The 14,507-nt window shown below is 52.0% G+C and overlaps 1 protein-coding gene across 14 annotated transcripts in view; it reads right to left on the bottom strand.

Annotated features, from left to right (window-relative positions):
* The window catches only part of SSBP3 (single stranded DNA binding protein 3), a 165,260-nt gene that overhangs the window by 52,082 nt on the left and 98,671 nt on the right, over nucleotides 1-14,507 (bottom strand). Inside the window, exon 1 of one of the 14 annotated variants that reach the window (XM_049711040.1) lies at nucleotides 13,580-13,751. The exons of 12 other annotated variants lie outside the window; for them this stretch is intronic. The gene's annotated coding sequence lies outside the window, so the exon portion shown is untranslated. Of the gene's footprint in view, nucleotides 1-13,579; nucleotides 13,752-14,507 lie in introns of those variants that run through there. One more of the 14 variants, XM_049711042.1, reaches the window with a different exon arrangement.

Below are 14,507 nucleotides of genomic sequence, written 5' to 3'. Positions count from 1 at the left end.
TGCCGCGGAGCAACTAAGCCCGTGCGCCACAACTACTGAGCCCGTGTGCCACAACTGCTGAAGCCCACGTGCCACAGATACTGAAGCCCGCGTCGCCTAGAGCCTGTGCTCAGCGATAAGAGAAGCCACCGCAATGAGTAGCCCGTGCACCGCAATGAAGAGTGGCCCCCACTTGCCGCAACTAGAGAAAGCCCGTATGCAGCAACGAAGACCCAATGCAGCCAAAAATAAAAAATATATAATATTTAAAATTCTGTCCTAATTCTGTCTATTCTAATGATCAGAGTTTTACAATGTATTTTATCATCTCCTTCAATTCTTTAGTGGAAGTTTTCTTGTTTATTTTTACTTACTTACACCCCCCCCAAACTTCCTATTGTTTATAAAAGTCATCTTCCTACCAAAAGAGTTCTTATATATATAAAAATTTGGAGGAGAACTGACACCTTTCCCAAACAGAGGCACCCTCCCAGGATGTGATCTTTCTCCAGTTATTCACATCTTTGTTGAAGTCACCAGTCAAGCATGGTGACTGGACCAACGACAATGATCAGAAAGGCGGGTGAGTGTAGGCGATACGTCTGGGAAAACCAAAACCTTCTGTTGCACTGACTAAACGTTTTATTCGGCAAATGTGGCACTGACTTGTTCTCAGGGTGAGGATGAAGAAGATGGAGCTCCTGACAACAGTGTGAGAAGGATGGAGTGGATGGCCCAACCCTGGGCGGGGTGGATGGCGGGGGTCATCTGGCCTGATGCTCAGAAACGAGCAGGGTATTTTCACACCATCTCTCCCTGAACCCCCAGGCGGCCTTCTGAGGCAGACACAAGAACCCCTAATTTACAGACAAGAAAACAAATATCTACATGGAGAGCAGGCTGAAGGTGGCCTTTTTCTATCTGTCCTCCTTAGAGTCCACATCTACTCTTCCTCAGCCTTCAGCTCAGAAACTATGCTTTGTTTTTAAAGAAAGATCTGAAAAGCTTCAGCAACTCAGTTCTTTAAATTAGCATTTAACGTTTAATATAAAACATTTGCCTATTATAAAACATAGCAAAGTAAAAAGAAAATTAGTCACTGTATTTTGTTAAATAATGTCATAAGCACTTGTCCCCCTCTCATTAAATGGCCAAAGAAAACATGATTTTTCAATGAGCCTAATATCATTATTCAACCAATTTAATTAACAGGGCATTGCATCTGTGTTTGCCAACTTAGTAGATACAAAGTCATATCTCTTTGATCTCTGGTATTTTTGACTTATCTTTTGGATCACTAACCTTTTGAAACGGTTTACACTGGCCATTTAGTAAAACAAATGGCAAATCATTCATGTCCTTTGCTATTTAGTTATTTGACTTTTTTCCTTAGTGATATATAAGAGCTCTTTATATGTTAAGGGTATGACATATAGATATCTTACCAATTTTTTAAAAACCTCTTAAATGAAAACCTGAACCTGGGCTCATGACTTACTAGGCTCCCTCACGCCAAGATCTCATTTTCCTACGAAATCAGGAGTGAGCCCATAGTCCTTTGAATATCAGGGCTGGAATAACCATGGTTCTAGTAAATGGATAGTATAATTCATTGACATCTGGGTGGAGGATGGACTTTTGCTATCCTCCAATGAAAGGAAGCTCATGTTAATGGTGACTCAAACGTCAGGAAGCTGAGGAGATAACTTATCCATATCCTTTAAAGGCTCTTCCAGCTGCAAAATTAAGTAGCTCTGCCATGCTTAACTCTGTGTTCTAAAGTATGACAGTCACTGCTATTCTTTGATTTTGAAGTGAACATGTGCTCCTAATGGAAAACTTTCAAAGGAGCAGAAAAGGACAAAGAACAGAATGAAAGCAGCAACCAGTGTTATAGGGTGACAAAAGGGTTAAGAAATAATTCTTGCACATAAAACCCAATCCAAGGGACCCCCCCACACACACATCCATCAACATGACACTGCCCTCACCCCACTCCTCAAGAGCAGGGGCTGTTTTACCCATCTCTAAGACCCAGCACAATGTGAGGCATACAGCAGGTGTTCAATAAATGATTACAACTTTTTATTAGTCAAAGACCGGCTCAAACCTGGCCATCTGAAGCCGAGGCCTTTCCGGATTGCTAGGAATTGGCCTCTCCCTGTGGTTTCCAACTTGGAGTTAGAACTCCATTAAAGCACTCAGCAAAGCGTCTCATGTGAGTTTTCTCTAAAAACACAAAACCCAAACCGAAACCCCATGACATTCACTGAGGCCTACACATCGGGGCTGCGGTAGGTGCCCAGGATGGAACTCCCCAGCTGGAGCAGGGGAGGAAGGAGTCAGAAGCCAGAGACCACCTGCGTGGGCTCGGGTCCTGGCTGGGAGCCCGTGGGCAAGTCCCTTCTCTCTCTGGGCCTCAGTCTTTCCACGTGTCGAATGGTGGAACTGGAGAAGGTGACCTCTAGGGCTCTTCTTCCAAGGTGCTCTCCCCAGCCCAGTCCATACACCCAGGGCGGGGCAGGGACTCGAAACAGCAGTTCCTGCATGAACAGGAAGACCCTGAATTTTAACTCTTCTCCATTCGTTATAGAACACTTAGAGGTCAAAATTTAAAAACCGCCTAGAAACCTATTGTTATCGAAGTTTGCAGATAACAGCTGATGACACTTGGGCTCTCCCCTGCACCAACCGCACCCCCTAGGAGCCCCCTCACCAATCTTTACCCGTATATGCATACGTGCATACATGGACTAAAATAAAAAAAGCAGAATCAAATAGGGCACACAGTTTGGTAACTCAGGCATTTTTTAAAAACTAACTAAAATTCTTTTCTAAATAGAAAACAGGCCTTGCACCGAGCGGTGTGGACCACTCCAGCCAGCTGCCTCCTCCAAGCCTCCACGATACTGTCCACTTGGAAAGCCCGAGGTGCCTTCAGACATCTGCCTGAAGCTGTGAAAATTCCCCTCCCTGTAAAGTATTTTATTTTTGTTCACAGCCAGGGAGACTTCCAAGGAGGGCTCATCCTACAACTTTCTCCCTGAAGAGTAGCGTTTCTTTATGATCCCAGGGCGGTTACACAGCCACCGGGGCTTAGGGGTTCTCTGCAGCCCCTCAGCTCTGTTTGTGTGCTCCAGACACACATCAGCTGGTTTCACACATGCCACTCCACCTATAGGCCTCCCCTGCCATCCAAATATGGTTGTCAATAGTGAGGGGAGATCCAGACACCTCCCCTGGAGGTGCGCCCCAGAATAAGCACGTTCTCCCCCCACCCACCCTTCCCCCCCGTAGAGATGCAGGGCTCAAACCTGGGGCCTCAGGATCTGACCTACTGGGAGGAGGCTTGAAAGCTGTGCTAGGGAATCTGGACTTGCTGCTCTAGGCAACGGGGCAGAGTTCCCAGCAGAAGAGGCCCAGGACTTCTGAGAATCCCACCTGACCCCATCTTACCCCGTGCCAGGCATCCCAATGCACCACTGACAACCCACCCACCACCACCAGAGCACCCAAGGCTCCACAAACGAATGGAGTTGGCAAGTCCTGGATGTGGTGCTGGGCCTTTTCCTCACTCCGTAGCAAGGAGTCCCCTGCGGCTCAAGGAACAACAGGGTCAGTCCAGAGGGACCAAGTGACAAGCTCCCAGGAGCCTCCCACCTCAGATCTTGTAGTATCTTGTGGTAGGCGACAAACATTCATGCTTCCTTCAAGAAGGGGAGACCTGGGGGATGTTCCCTACAAGATATTACCTTCCAGCCTTACCCCGAGACCCCCAGTTAGCCCCACTCACAAACTAGCATGGGAATCCCCCCACCCATTGTTATTCTCTTTTTAAAGTAGTTCTATGCACACGAAACTCCTGGAAAACTGAATAAAAACATGCTCAGAGTGAACGGCGGGACTCCTGCCAGGTTGGCCAACCCCTCCTGACTGGTTTACAAGGCTGCAAAATGGAACTTTGTTCTGCAAATCCCCTCCCTCCTCGCCCCACCCCAATACTCAGGCATGTAGCAGCACGGGGCCCACATGTGAAACCACCAAGTGTAGGCTTCCTTGACTGAAACTCAACACAGGCCACGTGGCCAGCACTCAGGACACCAGAGGCACGTGGTGTGTGGTGTGTGGCTGTGTGCTCGCAGCTGGGCAGTGGAGGACTCTCACGGGGGCGGGGGCACTCCTGCACTGAGAAATGAGGCCCTTTGAGGGATGCTTGTGTCCTGGGGAAGGAGGGATGCTTACACAGGTGTCATCAAGACAGAGGCTTCAGCATTCTGTGCAAAATATTGGAGTGACCTGGGGCCCTCTGGGCCAAGTTTCCTAGAGGGAATTTTAGCAGTATCAACCGACTGAAGATGTAGCTGAGGGAATGGAGTGAATCTCATCACCCAGACGGAAAGGCCAAGACGGACAGAAGCAAGGTCAAAAGGGGAAGGTAAGGAAGAGGCCTCTTGCTTTTGTGTGCAGACCACAGAAGGGAATGTGTTTGGAGAACAGAGGCTCTAATTCTGCAGCTTGGAGAAAACACAGAGCTGTTGCTACGTGAAGAGACAGAACCAGCTGGCATTAAAAATAGGTTCGGATGACACACGGGAGTGAGCGAGACAGGGTCCCTGCCTCCAAATAGCCAGGGGGTCGTCACGTGCATGAAGGAATGGGCGTCTCTCCCGTCGCCGAGGGATGGACCTGGGTCCAGAGGTAGATGCTCTGAGCCACAGAAAGCACAGGAAGCAGTGGGCCACGCCACCTCGGGGTGGCTCAGCGGGGACAGGGCACAAGCGCACTCCAGGCCAGAGTACCTGGGTTCCATCTCTACTCGGCCACAACAGAGCCACGGGGACTGCCTCAGCCTCCCCTCTGAAAAGGGGAGAGCCAAGTTACCCAGCACTGCCTGGTGTTTTCTGGGGATTGTTAGGAGAGGAAAGAGCCCTGGACAGAGGGTCCTGGGATCAGGGTTCCAGCTCAGGCTGCAAACCACCTGCTGTGTGACTAGGGCTAGCCTTCCTGCCCCCGGGCCTCTGCTCAGCTCCAAGCGAGGCGGCTGAGGTCCTGCTGCTACAGCGAACCAAGTGGGCATCACATTGAGCTCTCAGCCAAGCAACCCGAGAAAGGGTGACAAAAGCCCCACAGCCAGGCCATCAGGCCCAAGTGAGGGCTGTCCTGACACCAGAGCTTCTTCCCCTAAGTCCCCATCTCACTTCTGCCTCCCCTGAGCAGAGAGGATGGATGCAGGAATGCAGAGAGGGCAGAGAGAAGCAAACGCCTTTTTATCCTGATCCCAGAGACCAGGGTAGAGGGAGGGGGGTACGATTTACTCCTCAACACCCCTGGGAAGGTGTCACTGCTGTTTACCGGTAAGAAAACAGGCCCAGAGAAGTGCATTATCCTAAGTGTTCTAACTTGAGTCTCTCTGTCCCTCCACCTCCAATTTCGGCCTGAGAAACCCAAATAATGCACCCCCCTCACTCTACCACCAACCCCTGCAGTTCTCAAGGAGAGTTCTGTGTGCTTTTTGATGCTTATGAAAAGAAACGACAGGCATCATTACAAACATAAGGTAAGCACAAGGCATTCTCTACATCTGAGATCATCCACATGTTTTTCTCTTCCCAAAGCAGACTGGCCTTCTAACTCTGCTCCTTCTGGCAAATATTCCACTGAGCTGGCCTCCACTAAGGGTGTGTGTGTGTGTGCACGCGTGTGTGTAGGAATGCAAGATCTCGGTGAAGAGTCTGTTGGATCTAATAGGCAAATTACCCTGGGAAGAGAAGGAGAAACAAGGGAGGTGGGGAGTTTAAAAAGGTTACGAGTGCTTTATACATGTCCATGCGTTCAGCAGACACTGGCTCCTGGGCCGCCAGGGATGCACTGTGCCTGCCGCGGTGGGAGATGACAGAGGCTCAGCTCTGCCCTTAAGGTCTAAGGGATGAAATGAGTCTCCGGAGAGAACTGAGGGACGTGGGAAGGTGCTCCAGGGGCAGACGCCGCGAGGCGGGGATTAGGGGGATCAGGGAGGCTTTACGGAAGAGGTGGCACTCAAGCCAGGGCCTTAAAGGACGGCAAGCCTCGGAGATGCAGGAGGTGATAGGGAGGTGAGAGATTACTGCTGTCATCCTAGCCCTCCCCTGGAACCAGGCCTTCTGACAGCTTCTCCTTCAGAGCATAAATCCCGCCAGGCCTCCGCCCTCCCAGAGCTCCACTCCATCTCGTTGACAGGGTGGGCGTGGGGCTTACCCACTCCCCCCCACCCCAGAGAGAGGCTCTTCCAAGGAAGGGGGGCCGGCTGCCCACCCAGCTCGCCAGCTAACCTTGGTGCAGCTCATCCCCATTCTCTCAACAACCGGGCAGGGACTACAGATGAGAAAACAGAGGCTCAGGGACTTGTCCAAGGTCACTCAGCTCGGAACAGGCAGAACTGGAAGTCAAGCCCAGACCTTTTAGCCATGTTCCAGCTTCTCTGGTCTGTTTTGAAACTGACGCTTAAAGATGCTGCCCAAAGGGGTGGGGGGAGAGGTCCAGGCTCTAGGCCCAGCCCCTCCATTCTCCAGCAGCCGGGGTACACAGGCACCTCACTTTACCTTTCTGAACCCTTCATCATCGTCTATTAAGGGGGGGGTCTCTACCCTGGGCAGGGGTGTGGGGAACCTAAATATGACTCTTCAGATAAGGGGCTCAAACTCCTGAGCCAGCGACACAGCACCAGATGGAAGACAGGCACACTTGTTTTTTATGATTCCATGAACGTGGGGCAGGCCAGGGCACAGAAGGGGTCAGGGCCATCAGAGGACAACGTCCTCGGCTCGACAGAACCCGGTCTTCTGAGAAGCGACCTCTACTTTTTAAAAAAATGAAACAAAGGCACCCCAGTGGGAACATTTCCAAGAGGAAGAGGAGCTGGCTTCTCTGTGCTGAGAAGATCACGGCCATGAGCCCACCGGGCCCCTCCCCATCCATCTCAGGAAGCACTCAGCTTCTTCTTGGAATTGGATCAGAGGGCATCGCTTGTGTGAGAGGTGGAGCCCCGTGTAATTAATACCTGGTTATGCTGTGGATGCCGGCCAGAGTGCCCTCCCCCGTGTGCAAACACCTCCCCAGCTGGGCCGCGTGGCAGAGGGCGCGGGTCCTAGGCATGTACACGTGAGACAAGGGAGATTAAGGGCTATAGGTCCCCCCTGCAAATGAACAGTGAGGAGTGGATCAACAGCACGCTGTTTGTACAACGCTGATTTTCTTCTTAAAGAGAGATGAGCTTCAGGCCCTGGTTTACACCATTAGCAAAACACACACACACACACACACACACACACACACACACATACACACACTGTCTTAAAGGAGCCTCTTACAACTGCAAACATGTCATAGTGGCCAGTGACAGCTCCTTAACAAGAACACTGGCAGCTGCTTCTGCAAAGTGGAAAATTCCCTGGCATGGGCCTGCACACATGCTCAGTTCCAACGACAACTTAATCCTGCCAGGACTGAGGTGTGCAGAGAACAAAAAAACCACCCACTTTAGAAACTTTCTCTTTTTAAGTTTAAGAGAAATCGTTAAAGGTGTGGCCCCTGGAGCACCTTTCAAGGATGGGGACCCACACTTTGCTCAGCTGGCGCCAGATTCAGTAGGGACAGAGTCACCTTCCCTCGGCTCAGCCTCTGTTGTGACAGGACAAGGTGCACAGTCTGAAAAGTTCACCCGGGTCCCCTGACCTCAAAGTGGGGAAGTTTACACTTGGCTGGGGAGGGGTGTAAACGAAGGAGCCGGGAATCCTTGGGCTCTCTTGATGGGCCAGGAAGGTCTGCAGGCGCACGGGCTCAGCGCTGAGCAGATGCCGCCTAAGCCTTTAAAGCAAGTACTAATTGCGCTAATTTAGCTAACAGTCTCTGTTTCATCCCCCATGCCAGTCAACCAGGGTCCTTTGGTACTGCTGGAGAGATGCAAGCTGTTGGCCTTACTGTTATTTTGTCAGCCACTGAACGACTCATTGGAGTCATTAATTGATTTATTACTGCTGCCTGCTCAGAGGGTTTAGCAAATAAGGATGATGTAGGTCACAACACAAAGGAAACTGGACCGAACAAGGCCACGAGAAGCTGGGCGCTTAAGAGTCTGCCGCTGTCCACTTGGGCAGCCCTCCATGCCCAACTGTCACATGGGGGACAGAGCTGCTGGCTCTCCTGCCTGCAATCCGGGTGCCAGCCTGCCTCCAGCTCAGGTGTCAGTACTGCCCAAGAGGCAGAAGGTGGAGAAGCTCATCTGGAGGGCTCCTGGGCATCTGCCAGGCGAGGTCACCAGCAACTGGGTAGCAACAGCTGAGCCTGTGGCTCGGCCCTCCAGGACACGGGGAAGCCAGGGAGAGGGCCCCAGCCGGGGCTCTACTCCTCCGGAGATGGCATGCTCTGGCCACACCTTCCCTCTCTCCCTGTACTGCTCACAGGAGTGACAGGACAGCAACAGCTGACAGTAACACGTAACTCCTAATGCCTGGCCCTCTTGTACTTATCTCTGATCCCCTCAAACTCCTGGGGGCGGGGGCGGGGGGGCAGGTGGCATTATCATCCCTATGTTACAGAAAAGAAAACTGAAGCTCAGAGAGCTGATCTGCCCATGGTTCCAGAGCAGGCCAGGAAGTTAAGCTGTCCTGGTATCTGAACCCAGGTCTCGCTGACTTCAAAGCCCACACTGCTTCCCCTCTGTCAAATTCTTTAGCTGACACAAAACAGCACTACAGCTTGACCTCAATGATAACGCCCCCAAAACTAGCTAGGTGAATGAGAACAGGGCGACCCCCGCCCCCTTCTCGGAGCCCCAGGTGCAGGGTTAAGGTGGGTGAGCCCTGAGGCTACACAAGGAATGAGATCACAGAACTCAGCCCCTTTACTCCCCACCCGCCGCCCTGGCCCCCTGTGATGCTGACGGGTTGGCTGTGCCAGCAACACACGCCTAGCGCTCCCTTCCTTCTGCGAAGGCTCCTGCCTTCCCTATGGTTTCCCCTGCTGCGCTACCTGCCCTTCAAACCTAAATGCAGCAGGTACAGGAAGCCTTCCCAGGACGAGGCCAGTCACCCAGCAGGTGCACAATGAAGGTTCGCTGCACTGCATGAGACTGGAGAAAAGTACCCGTGTCTTGCCCTGCTCCCAGTCCCCGGGGCTCTGAACAAACACAGGGAGTGGTGTTGAGACGAGGGAGCCAGGACGGGCATTTACAGAACTGTTAACACCCCCAACAGGAGGATTCACGAGGTCACAGATCCTGGACACGTCTGTGTGTGCACGCGTCTCTCTCTGTCTCTGAGGCAGGAACGGTGATAGCTCTGAAACTCAGTGTCCCTAAGGAACCAAACACAGCCAGTCTGACTGACTCAAATTCTGTGATTACAGGTATCAGCCCCTCAAAGACAATTCATCTCCCACGCTGCCTGGTGGCATTCTAGAACAGAGCCTACCCTGGCAAGCTTGCAGGAGGTCCTCTAAGGGTGGTGGACTGTTTAATTTGCTCCAAAAGTGACGCAGAGGGGCTAAAGGGGTAGGTCCTGCATGAACTAAGACGCACGCTACTTCAGTCCTCGACACAGCCCGGCTGGCAGAGCGGGTTTTTGCGGCCTGTTGAGGCCTGGCCAGAGCGCTGCAGGGCAAGGTGGGGCTGCCCTTCGGAGGTCGTCACAAAGAGGTCCACAGATATTTGTTGAGTGTCTACCAGGCACACAAGGCAGGGCTTTCTTGTTAGCATCCCCGCAAAATGGGGCCAGAGCGTGCAAGGGCACACTCAGCCTTTTGGATCCTAGTCAGAAAACTGATAAGGGGGTAGGGCCAGGAGCCCAGCCTGGAAGGACCAGAGATGACCTGACCAGTCAAAGGCTTCAGAGGGGCCAGGGGACTTTATCTACTGCGACTTCTGACCCAAACTTGGCTTCTGAAACATACACGAGATTTCCCACAGTGGTCCACCCCCAACTCCCCCCATCAATCCGTACGGTATCGAAAGCACAAAGGAAGGTCTTTATAGAGACCTTCATCAGGGTCCAACAAATTAGATCCTTTAAGTCCCATTGGAAAAAGAATAACCTATCACTACTCACATATATTTAGTACTCTCTAGCTTACAAGGCCTTTCTTTCACCCAAAGTCACTTGATGGATACGCTCAACCACCGCACAGCACAGGCCAGCCCCTCTCTCTGGAACACTCACCTCCACTCTCTCCCCCCAGGTGACTCCTCTTCCTCCTTTATGTGTTCCTCATCACTGCACTTGTCACATCTGACTGTTAATTCCTTACTAAATTAGCCAACTGTCTTTGCAGGGATGGGGGCCGGAATGGTGTGCACAGCATAGAGAAGGTGCTGGCTCAGTAAATATTTTTTGGATGAATCAAGTTCTTGCAGAAATCCTGCTTATCAAGAATAGTCGCCACATCCACAAGGTCAAACTGCAAGACTAGCTAACTCAGTCAGCAACTAACTTACCATTTGGCTACATCCACACAATTACCTTCTCCCCTCCAAACGATGATCTCACACACACACACACATACACGCGTGCACGTGCGCGCGCACCCCACCATCCCCACACACATTTTAAAACAGGCTGTTTCCTCTGCCTGCAGAACCCAAGCTTTGGGTGTTCAGAAAACCTGGGCACAGGTTTTCTGGCAAACCAGAAGTCATTGGCCTTTCTGGCAAATGACTTGGGTGGCCACTTCTCCTAGAGTCAGGTCAGTAAAATGAGATCATCATTATACCTCCCCTCCCAAGACAGCTGTGGAGACAGCTTAGGTTAACATCTGGGTAAAGCATCTGTAGTTCCAAGAAGGACAAAAGCAATGTGAGGGAGTGGGGTGGCCTCTAGGAGCTAAACTGCCATTGTCCATCCTTCCCACTCTGGAAGGAAGCCAAGCCTGGGCCCAGTGGGCTGGGTGCAGTTGAGGGTACCGCATTGGTCTTTATGAGCTGCTGAGACCCAGCCACCTCTCCCAGCCCTCGGAGTCGAGCCTCCCTTCCATCTCCAAAGCAGAGCCTGCTGTTTATTCTCAGACAGGGTGGATGCCCCGGTTCTCAGCCTCCCTGAAGGCAGATGTCTGCTCCGCTGGCCCAGGGAGAGCCACTTTTTCCACAGGCTTCTTAGAGGGGCCAGAGAACTGGCCCACTACCTCAGGGCTTGGGGACGGGTGGAGGTGGGAGGGGTCCCGCCTGGGCGGAAGGTGAGGAAGACATCAAGGCAGAGTTCTCACCCTGAGATGCCTTTCTCTGTGTCCTAGAAAATGCACCCCACAGACAGAGGAATCCTCTGCCAATCTGAGGACTGCCCTTCGCAGCTGGACCCTCCAAGCCACAGGTTTAAAAAAGACGTGGTTCTTGGAATCAGAGACAAGCCACAGAGCAAGCCCTGAGCTCACTCAGTAGGAATGCGTCTTCCTCCTCCTCCTCCTCCCTGATTCAACCCCTCACTTGACAGGGCAGAGAAAAGAGGAGGGTAAGAGGCAGAGAGAAGGTGCGGAGGGTGGGCAAAGACCACCCCCCCCCCGCGACACTGTATGTGCTACTTTTACTTTCTCTGCTCAACAAGCTCCTCCACCACCTTGCCTTTATCTGCCTGCAGAACTCCTAGTCACCTACCCATGCCCAGCTCAAATGTCCCTCCTTCCCAGCCCAAAGCAAGCACGGCAGTCCCTGAGTAGGTTCGTGAGCTAGAACTCAATGTTAGAAGGTACCTGCTTCCACCTGCAACTCTCTCAACAAGGCGTCCAATGGAACATTCAATACCAATGAACTCCTAACCAAGGGCTGCCATGGTAAAGTGAACAGAGCACTGGACCCAGGGGAGGAGCTTCAGCTCCCCAGCTCCCTGGCTAATTCAGAGGCAGACACTTCACTTCTGTCTTGAGATACTCTCCCCCGATACAAGACAATACCTCTACTGGGGTTGGCATGAGTTAATGCAAACAAGGAGATAATGGAAGGGCTATGATCCCATCTCAGCCTCTCTCTTCCTCCCATTCCAACCTCCCACTTTTCTCGTTCCCCAAGCTTCAACCATGAGAAGCACATGTTGGTCCCCAGCCTTTGCACATGCCATCCCTCCAACCAGAATGCCCACCTCCCTGCTGGTGTCTGCCATTTAAATCCATCCATCCCTCATGCTGCCCTGGGCACCGGACAGGATGACTTTTTCTTCTTCCAAGTCCACGTGAAATTCTGTGACTCCTCCAACACTATCTACTTGGCCTTATTACAAGGACAAAGGCTATCTCCCTGCAGGACTACTGGTTCCAAAAAGTAGAATCCAAATATTTACTATGTCTAATAATCAATAACTGCTGAATGACTCGGGGCTGTGGGAGAGTTTCTGGACAAGGCTAGGTCTGGCTCTTCTGGGAAATTTCTTCTTGTTTTTTTCCTTTATAAAGATGCAACTTTAAAGAACAGAACATACTCTCATAAACCCAAATGTCAAAAGGGACAAAGGGGTCTTATCTTCCAAAAGTTTCCATGTTTCTCTTCTCAAGCAATCACTGGAGAAGAGAAACATGGAAACCTTGGAAAAGGGCTGAATATGAATCTTAGTTCTGTTCCTAGCTTGAAAGGTGCAAGTCACATAGACATGGCAGGACCAGTCTTAAAGGATGATGACCAAGCTTCCCACTCTGCTGCAAATCTGGTCTAAAAGAGTCTGGTTTTCTTCTGTCTGCTCTTCTCCACTGAAGACAGGAGTTTTCAATCAGATTTGGGTAATCCACAGGCCTCCAGAAAATTTGAATCTAGAACCTTATAACAGGAAGGAATCCCCCAGCCCCTCTGCTAATAGACACAGCCTCGGGCCCACGGACCTGGGTGGAGGGCAGGAAAGGTCTAAGACCTGGGTCTCCCAAGACGTCATGCCTTGGCAGTCTTACCTAGAAAATGGGAATAATACGCCCTGCTTCACAGAGTTTGTGAAAGTAAAGTTTCTGCTTCCCCCGGAACAGTGCCAGACCTACATCCATCAGGTGCTCGATAATTACTCTGTTGAATGCACACTCCTTCTAAACTCTCCTCTCCACTATTTCTCCACCGAGGAAGGCCCACGCCCTGTAGGGACCAGGTGGGAACCAGAAGGAAGACTTCAGTCATGGAAAAGAAAGACTTTAACCCTACAATCAGGCCCTCCAGTGCTGGAACCAGTGTGAGGCAGGTCTCTTCAACCTTAACGTGCCCATGTGTGAAATGGGAAGTCACCATTCCCCGCCTGGCCTACCTGACACAGGAGTGTGAAGAAACAAACAGGAAACTGGGTGTGAATGGAAGGGCAACTGCATCCCCTGCCCCCAGACAATCCAAGGGGCTGGAAAGGAAGGAGGACACTATAGTGACAAAGGTTTGTAGCTAGGAGTCACTGGCTGGTTGCCCCCATGAGTCCCTTCCCCTCACCTATAAAACAACGGGGGTGGATTCAACTCCTGGTTCCCAAACTTGGCTGCATATCAAAATCACCTTGTGGGGAGACTTCCCTGGCAGTCCAGTGGTTAAGACTCCCACGCTTCCACTGCAAGGGGTGCGGGTTTGATTCCTGGTCAGGGAACTAAGATCCCACATGCCACGCGGCACAGCCCAAAAAAAAATCACCTGGGGACTCTCAACCACGCAGCCGCTGCTCTCCTGAGGTTGTAGGGATCCAGCTTTGGGGAGCTCCTGGATCAGATGTCCCAGAAGATCCCTCCTGGGTCTGGCCTCCGCCCTGACCAGCCGCCGGTCTGGGGGTGGCTAGCCAGATGGGCAGCCTCTTCTGCCCCTCACCCTCCCCAGCCAGGCTCCCAGGAGGCCTGCAGGAAGCCTCCGGATGCAGGTCGGGGCTTAGACAGCCGCCCAAACAGGTACGGGCCCAGATTTAATTGGCCTCTTGGTTAAGCTTTCTAATCTCATTAAAGCTGCCTCCATCATGCAGACCATGGCTCTGAATTTAATAACAGAAGAGCACTGCCCCGCCCCACTGTAAGCTGATCAGGTCTGGGGAGGTCCGAGAGGACCGCTATGGACCCAAGGCCCCCCGGCTGCAGTCGGACCCCTCTGGGCCCTACCATGCCATGCTGCCATGCGGATGGCGCACACTCAGACTGAAAGAAGAAGGGCACACTGCAAAGGGGGCAGGAGGGAAGGAAGTGGGAGAAAGCGCTTAGAGCAGGGGTGCAGGGCCAGACCTGCCTACCTCACCCTGGAGAGCCGGCGCTGTCTCCACGACTTGCAATAAATACAAACCACCAAGTAATTGTCTTCATCTTATCAGGGCGCAATAATGGCGTCCACCCCACACCAGGAGACAGCAGCCCTTCTGGGCAGAGTGCAGGCCTCACAGCTGCCATCCCCCATTCGTTCTGCAGCTCTCAACCCCGACTTCATTCACAATGGGAGGGAGAGAGCAGAGGCCTGGGGTTTGGGGTCCACATGGCTTCTCTGGAAGAGAAGGCTTGTGCTGCCCCCCATCCTTACCCCACCCACCCCGTCCCCCTGAAAGGAGGTACGCACAGCCCTTCCCCAACAAGTATGTGAGGAGGGC

This window comes from Orcinus orca, chromosome 1 (genome assembly GCF_937001465.1).
Source record: "Orcinus orca chromosome 1, mOrcOrc1.1, whole genome shotgun sequence".
NCBI lineage: Eukaryota > Metazoa > Chordata > Mammalia > Artiodactyla > Delphinidae > Orcinus > Orcinus orca.
The sequence above is the reverse complement of the archived record's forward strand: the minus strand, read 5'-3'. Positions and strand labels throughout refer to the sequence as shown.